Below are 8,043 nucleotides of genomic sequence, written 5' to 3' on the forward strand. Positions count from 1 at the left end.
CTAGACAAACCCGAGATCTCCCCCAAAGAAGTCGACCTGGCGAGAATGACCAAGAAGGAGAAAGTCATCCTCAAGGACGTTTGAACATATCCCGATCAAGAATATCAACCTCCCGGTTATGATCGGTCCGAGCAAGCACCATGTCTTTAGGGAGGAATCAATCAAGACAAAATCAACTACAAAGGAGGGTAGCAAAGGTCGAGGAGAAGCTGGATGATCGGGATCATGATGAAGACTTCGATGTGGCGGACCAGGAACCCTTCTCGAACGAAATAATTAACATGCCCTTCTCGGTCAACTTCATCGTGCTGACCTTCACCCTATTCAAAGGGAAGACGAACCCAAAGGAACATATTAGTTACTTCAAATCTGTAATGACTGTCTTGGGTCAGGAGGATGAGCTGCTCTGCCACACTTTCCCAGCATCTCTAAAGTGTCCACAATAAATGGTTCAACAGCCTGAAGCAGAGCTACATCAACAACTTTAGAGAACTGGCTAGGAAGTTCATAGCCAGGTTCAGGAGTGCGATCAGGAGCAAGAAGACCTTTGATAGCCTATTCGCCATCATGTAAGGAAGGAATGAGTCCATTTGAGACTACTTGAAGCATTTCGATGAAGTGGCTATCGAAATTGAAGAGCTACACGATCAGGTGGCATACAACGCTTTGTGGAATGGCATCACCCACAAAAGGCTCTTGGAGGTCCTACTATCAGACAAACCAAAGACTTACTGAGCCCTTCTACGTAAGTGCCAGAAACAAGCCAGTGTGTACGAAGTGATAGACGCCCGAGTAAAGGATGATAAGGAAAGCAAGTCGGACGGGGAGAGAGACGGGCAATCCCATGCCTTGGAAAAAGGAACCAAAGGAGGGTGGAGAAGAGACTTGAGATTTGTCCGGGAAGGCAACACCCCTCTCAATGCCAAACCTTAAAAAATCCTCATGCAAATCCGGGATAAGAAATCCCTAAAGTGGCCCGGGAAGATGCACTCTCAGCCGAAAAATCGAGACATGAATAAGTACTATAATTTCCACAAAGACTACGGTCACAACACGGATGACTGTCGCAGCCTGAAGTCTAAAATTGAAAATTTAATACAAGGCAAACTGGGTTAGTTAGTGAGAGGATCGAGACGTGACTGGGACAAATCGCTTGACAATCGAAAGAAGCCCCGATCAACTAGCCTGGGAGAAGCTGTGAAGAAGATGGAAAAAGGTAAAGAACGAGAGAAACTCCCATATACGTCATATTAGGAGGACCGGCCATTGAGTCGATTAGGAAAGCAAAGCAAAAGGCCCAATTCATAGGAGTTGTACACATGCCAAGGAAAAGGAGAAACCAATCCTGTCCCGAGCCAATCACCTTCACCGATGAAGACTTAGATGGGACAACCACTCCTCATGATGACGCAATCGTCATAAAAGTGAAACTAGCCAATTGGGAGGTTCATCGGGTCCTAGTCGACCCCGGTTCCTCAGTTGATCTACTATCGTATAAAGCCTTCAAAAGATTGAAGCTGGAAGACGAAATGATGACCCTGTGCGCAACCCATTATACGGTTTCGCAGGGTCTTCAGCCATAGCAAAAGGAACAATCCAGCTCGATCTCAAGGTCGAGACCTCGCCCAGGGACATGCTTGTTTAGGCAAACTTCAAGGTGGTTCGGGACTTATCAGCATACAACGTGATACTCGAGCGACCAACCCTCAACATGTTGGAAGCAGTGGTCTCGCTTAGACACATGAAGCTCAAATTCTTGATCAAGGCAGGAGTAGGGGAGAATAAATCCGACTAGTCCATGTCTCGAAAATGTTATGTAAATTACTTGAACAAAAACGAAGGTTCGAGAGATCGGGAAGCGCACTCATCGTCGAAATCCGAGACGATCGGGACGATGAAAACATGCAAAGGGCTGAACTGGTGGAGAAGCTCGAGAGAATCCAACAACACCTGGACCACCTGGAGCACGGGACGATGATTGGGTCGGAACAACCCGAACCCTTCAAGAAAGAGTTGACCGAATTCTTATAGGACAAATTAGACGTCTTCACTTGGTTGGAAGAGACATGCCCAAGATTGATAGGAGGGTAGCTGAACACAATCTATGGGTTTAGAAAGATGCAATCCCAGTCATCCAAAAAAGATAGAACTTTTCATTGGAAAAACACGAAGCAATCAGAGTAGAAGTGGATAAACTAGAGCGATCGGGTTTCATTGAGCCGATTGAGTGCCTGACTTGGCTAGCGAATGTGGTAATGGTCAAGAAGGCAAATGGGAAGTGGAGGATGTGCATCGATTACACAAACCTCAACAAAGCCCGAAAGACTGCTACTCATGTAATATCCAGCCCTATTCTAACCCTGACCCTAACCCGGATCCATTGTTGTATTTAGGTTCGAAGACCTGAAGCGGTGGTAGAAGAGACTTATGGACCCTTTGATTGATAATTATGAGTCGGAGACTGAGCCCATGGACATTGATAGTGAATCCCCTTGCTTGAGTACATTGTCGGTGTTTAATGAAAGTCTGCGCATCGGAGAAGAATGATTTAGTTGAAGTACCTAATGACCTCCTGTGCACAATCTGAAGGTATTCCCCAAAACTAGACTTCTTGATTGAATTGTAGAAGAAAACCCCACTCAATTTGACCTTGTATAGCCCTTCAAAACCTTGTGTGAAGTTGTTGAACTAAACCTGACTTTTCCGTTGATTTATATGTTGGTTGATCCTCTTTGGTCGATGCCATCGACCAAGGACCATCGACCAAGGACCATCGACCAAAGTTTCCCAGTCAATCAAGTTAATGATTCTTTGGAATATTCCCTACTCTATTTATATTAGCTTCGTGTTTTGAGCCCTATTACAATCATTTTCACTCCTGAGAACGTGGGGGGAGCTTCCCAAAACAACTCCTAGGCATTTGTGAAGGATACTCCACCAAAACTCATTGTTAATCATTGTTTCTTGTCTCCATCTACAACTACAAGGTATGATTCATCATTCCACTCTCTATTCTATCTTTTTCTATTCTTTTCTATCCCTCTTTTGCTGTTGAGACCTTGGAGATGGTGCTACAACCTTGCAACCATCACTCCAAGTGTCCACTCTTACTTAACCTATGATCCTCTTAGCTATCTATTGATGCTATGCCCCCATCTCAAGCCTAGCATATACATTCTTTGATTTTCCTCTTAACATTATGACATTTTGTACAAAACTGAGTTGTATAGTATGCTATGTACATGTTTATCACTAGCATATAATTCTAATCGAATTTCTATAAGTTCCCTTAGCTAATGCATGCCTTTTCAATGTCAATGCAATCAATTCCAATTCATGCTATGATGCTTGTCTCTTGAACTTGGTAGCTCAATTTGGGGCTTTCTATTTAGACCATTGGATTATGTTAATTCCTTGATTTGTAGTGTCCTCATACTGTTCTTAAGCATTCCTCCAAGTTCCGGATTGATCCGAACCCTGGAAAACCAATTTCAGATTAAAACCCCCAAAATCCACTATTCTGTCCCGAAGAAGTTTTGGTCGATGCCATCGACCAAAGACCATCGACCAAAGTTGTTGCTGACAGCAACCTTAGCCAGTTTTGACCTATTTAACATCCGATCTTCCCGATTTCTTCTCTAACTTATTATTGATGTTTGTTTAGGGTTTTAACATTTCTTTTGGACCATTTCTTGGTAATTCTCAATTCATCATCAACTCAACCTAAGGTAAGGATGGTTATCTCCATAAACATATAGGCCATAAACTTGTGATTCGTGCTCATACTTAAGGAATATAATGTCTTGATTGCTTTTAATTATTATAAGACTATTATACATGAGTTAGGACAGTAGTATTGCGATTCATATACTCTTGTCATATTAATTTATTATTCTTGATTACTTGTGTCTATGATGAATCATTTCAATATTATGATTTAACTTTTATCATGAAGACGTATTGAATGCATGAGAAATGATGAACTTGAATATGTGATTGCCTACGTATAACTTGGAATTGGGGAGTGTCCTATTGACACTTCTGTCCTTGGGCATCGGAGGGAATAGTATGGGATGTTCTCCCAAGGTGCCTATCGACACTTTCCCGGGTTATTGGATGACATACATAGGATTGTCTAGTTGTGTGGCTAGGATTGTCCTTGTCGTGTCAGACCCGATTCGGAAGGGCATTGAGACCGAACGACCAGTGGTAGTGTATGGTTTGATGGACGCTCAAGACCGGTAACCAACCCGGTAGGGGACATAAACCATGCTACGGATACCCGGCCATTTATTGGTAGGGTTGCAAATAGCTAGACTTGGGCTCACGTGCGCTCAAGACCGGTAACCAATCCGTGAGAGGACGTGAGAGCTTCCCATTTACTATTTGTGGATGACCAATAGGGTTGATGAGTTCGTAATCTGGGATTACGCTGACTCTAGTGTGAAGGATACCAGAAAGGATCACCAGGGGTGAGGAATAGAAGTATCTGGATCTGAATTGATAAGACTGAGTAGATGATTTGCATTGGGCTAGGCTTTACTGTGACATGCGCCAGTACTTATACCAAACGGTGATGTGAGAGAGCGGTGACCGATTCCCCTACCATGGTTTGAGAGGACTTTACCCAATTACCACGGTATTCCCAAGATACGGAATGGGTTGAGGGAGAGTGACTGACAACCCAAAGAAGTATGGTGCTATGACTTAAAGCATGTCTACCATAGAGACTAGCATTCACAGAGTTAGAATCATATTTGCATCATATGTTTCATATCACGTTGCATTATGTTATGTTTTATATATGTATGATTTTAAATTATGGAATAACTACCTTGCTGAGTTCTTCGAACTCATTCCTTTTGTACAAATGTTGTTAGATTATCCTGCAGGTACCGAAGACTCTGATGGCACCTTCTTCGAGACGGACTTTGATCCCGCATACTACCCTCGGGTGGTAGCTTCAGTGAAGATCAGAGTTTTGGTGCCAAAGAGGATTACTCTTCGTACTAGGGTTAGCCCCACGATAGTGCGGGAGCGGCAGAGCTAGGCTTTCTTCATCCACACCTATGAGGAGACGATCATTAGGATAGAAGAAACCCTAGTCTAGTGCCCCATTTCCCTGGTTTATTATGGAACAACTGGATATGTAATTAACTTTCTTTGGATTACTTGTTAAAACATGGGATTGTAATTAACTAGATTACTGCTACTTTTTCGCTGCTCTGAGGGAGTAATTTTCACTTATTCTCTCATCTTTATGATCACACTTATACATTGACATTATCTATTTTCCGCACTCTGATTAATTGAATCTTATCCTATTCATGATATCTATTATTTGTTATTTTTACCTTGATTATTATTGTTCATGATTGTGTTATCGCGTATGTGGGAGGCATGGTCCCTCGATTCTTGATCCTTGGACTGTGGATCACATTCTCGGGTATGCCAGATAGGGTACCGGCTGGGTGAATGTGACAACTCATTACCCTGGATACTGCTTATCGATGCAACTAACGGTCACGAAGTTCTCAGCTTCATGGACGCGTACTCTGGATACAACCAAATACTGATGGACAGGAATGATGAGAAGCACACTTCGTTCATGACAGATCGGGAGAGCTACTTCTAGCAAGTAATGCCATTCAGGTTGAAAAATGTCAGGGCAACCTACCAGAGAGCTGTAAACAAAATCTTCACAGACTAGATCGGGAGAAACATGGAAGTATATGTCAATGACATGCTCGTGAAAAGCCTGGCTCGGGAAAAACACAGCGCAACCTTGGAAGAAGCATTTGGTGTGTTGTGAACATACTGAATGAGGCTGAACCACGACAAATGTGCATTCAGGGTATCTTCCAGGAAGTTCCTCAGCTTCATGGTATCTCAATGGGGGATCAAAGCAAACCCCAAAAAGATCAAGGCTTTAATAGATATGTAGCCCCGAGAATGATAAAAGATGTCCAATGCCTAACCGAGAGAGTGGCCGGAATGAACCGATTCATCTCTCGAGCTGGGGAAAAAATGCAACTCATTCTTCAAAACTCTGAAGGCCACATCAAGGCGGGGAGAAAACATATGGACCGAAGAATGCCAGAAGGCCTTCGATGAACTCAAGAAGTCTCTCTAGACGGACCCCGTGCTGTCCCGACCTTCCCCCGACAAGAGTCTTACCATATACTTGGCCATCTCCCTGATTGCGGTAAGTGTTGTCCTGGTCAAGGGAGACACAACATAAAACCTGGTTTATTATGTAAGCCACGTACTCATCGATGTGGAGACAAGATACCCAGACATTGACAAGCAAGCTTTAGCCTTGCTAGTAACCTCCCAGAAGCTGAGGCCATATTTTCAGGTGCACCATATCATTGTGCTGACTAACTTCCTGCTCAAGAAGATTTTGATAGACTAGATGTGGCCGAGAGACTAGTTGGGTGGGCAATCGAGCTGAGTGAATGTGAAATCAAATTCAAGCCAAGGATGGCCATAAAGGCCCATGTACTGGTTGATTTCATTGTGGAAAACAGTCTTCCCCAAACAATGGGGGATGACGATCCCGAGGAACTATGGTCATTGCACTTAGACGGTTCGAGCAACAACTCAAGATCTGGGGCGGGTTTAACCCTGAAAAGCCCGAATTGTTTCAAAGTTAGTTATGCTCTAAGATTTGGCTTCAAAGTCTCCAACAATGAGGCCAAGTATGAAGTGGTTCTGACAGGTCTTCGAGTTGCCCAGTTTTGAAAGGTTGGGACTTGGAGGTAAGAAGTGACTCCCAGTTGGTTGTGAATTAAATCAAAGGAGAATATGAGGCAAAGGAAAGCCAGATGGCTAAGTACCTCACAAAGGTGGACCAATGTAGGGTAGAGTTCGATCAGGTCACTTTCAAACAAATCCCTTGGAAGGAAAATGAAGAGGCTGATGACCTGTCCCAACTATCCATGACCAAATACAAAACTCTTGACTCAACAGTTTACATGGAAGAACTTACCTGCCCGAGCATACAGGAGATCGAAGTCATGGAGGTCGGGCAAAAACCCAGTTGGATGGACCCAATCATGTCCTACCTAAGAAACAATTAACTCCCGACCAAGCGGCAAGGTTCACCATCTTGGACGACCAATTGTTCAGACACATTCATTCTCTGAACCCCTCTTAAAATGCACTGGCCCATCCCGAGCCAAGTACGCCCTTGCAGAAGTCCACGAAGGAGTATGTAGTGCCCACATGGGAGGGAAAGCCCTAGCACAAAAGATCCTAAGGTCGGGACTCTATTGGCCGACCATGCAGCAGGAGGCCTTAGAGTACATCTGAAAATGCGAAAAATGTCAGAAACATGCGACCTTCCTGAGAGCTCCCGCCATACCCTTATCAACAATCTTGTGCCCTACCCTTTTGCTATGTGGGGGATAGACTTAGTTGGGAAATTGCCTAAAGCCACAAGGGGTCAGGTTATCTTGTCATAGCTATAGACTACTTTACAAATGGGTAGAAGTAGAACCCATGGTTTCCATCATAGAGAAGCAGATGGAGAAATTTTTTGAAGATAAGATCACTGCCTTATTAAGGCAGGTATTGGCATCGATGCAGATATCGATGTTGGGCTTGGGAGTGCTTGCAATGTTAATCTGGACTTTGATATCAAAGTTGGACGCTAAAATGACTGATCACTACTTTGATGATATATTGTTAAAACTAGTACAGAGGTAGTATCCTTTGGATGTAGTAACAATAATGATGCTCATCAAAAGCTGTAGTATCAGCTAACTCTAGAGGGTTATTGTAAAATCCAGCTTTTACCTAACCTTGACCCGACCCGGTCATTGTTATGTTTGTAGGTCCAAAGACCCGAAGTGGTGGTAGGAGGGACTTATGGGCCCTACTGGTTGATGACGTAAGGTCGGGATTCCAGTTTATGGACATTGATGATGCTGCTCCTTCCTTGAGCACATTACCAGTGTTAAGTTAGAATCTGCGCACTGATGAAGAGCGAGACAGTTGAAATAGCAAACGGACTCCTGTGCATAATCCGAAGGTACTCCC

Source organism: Hakea prostrata, chromosome 2 (assembly GCF_041222555.1).
Source record: "Hakea prostrata isolate BN-2017 chromosome 2, UWA_Hpros_2, whole genome shotgun sequence".
NCBI lineage: Eukaryota > Viridiplantae > Streptophyta > Magnoliopsida > Proteales > Proteaceae > Hakea > Hakea prostrata.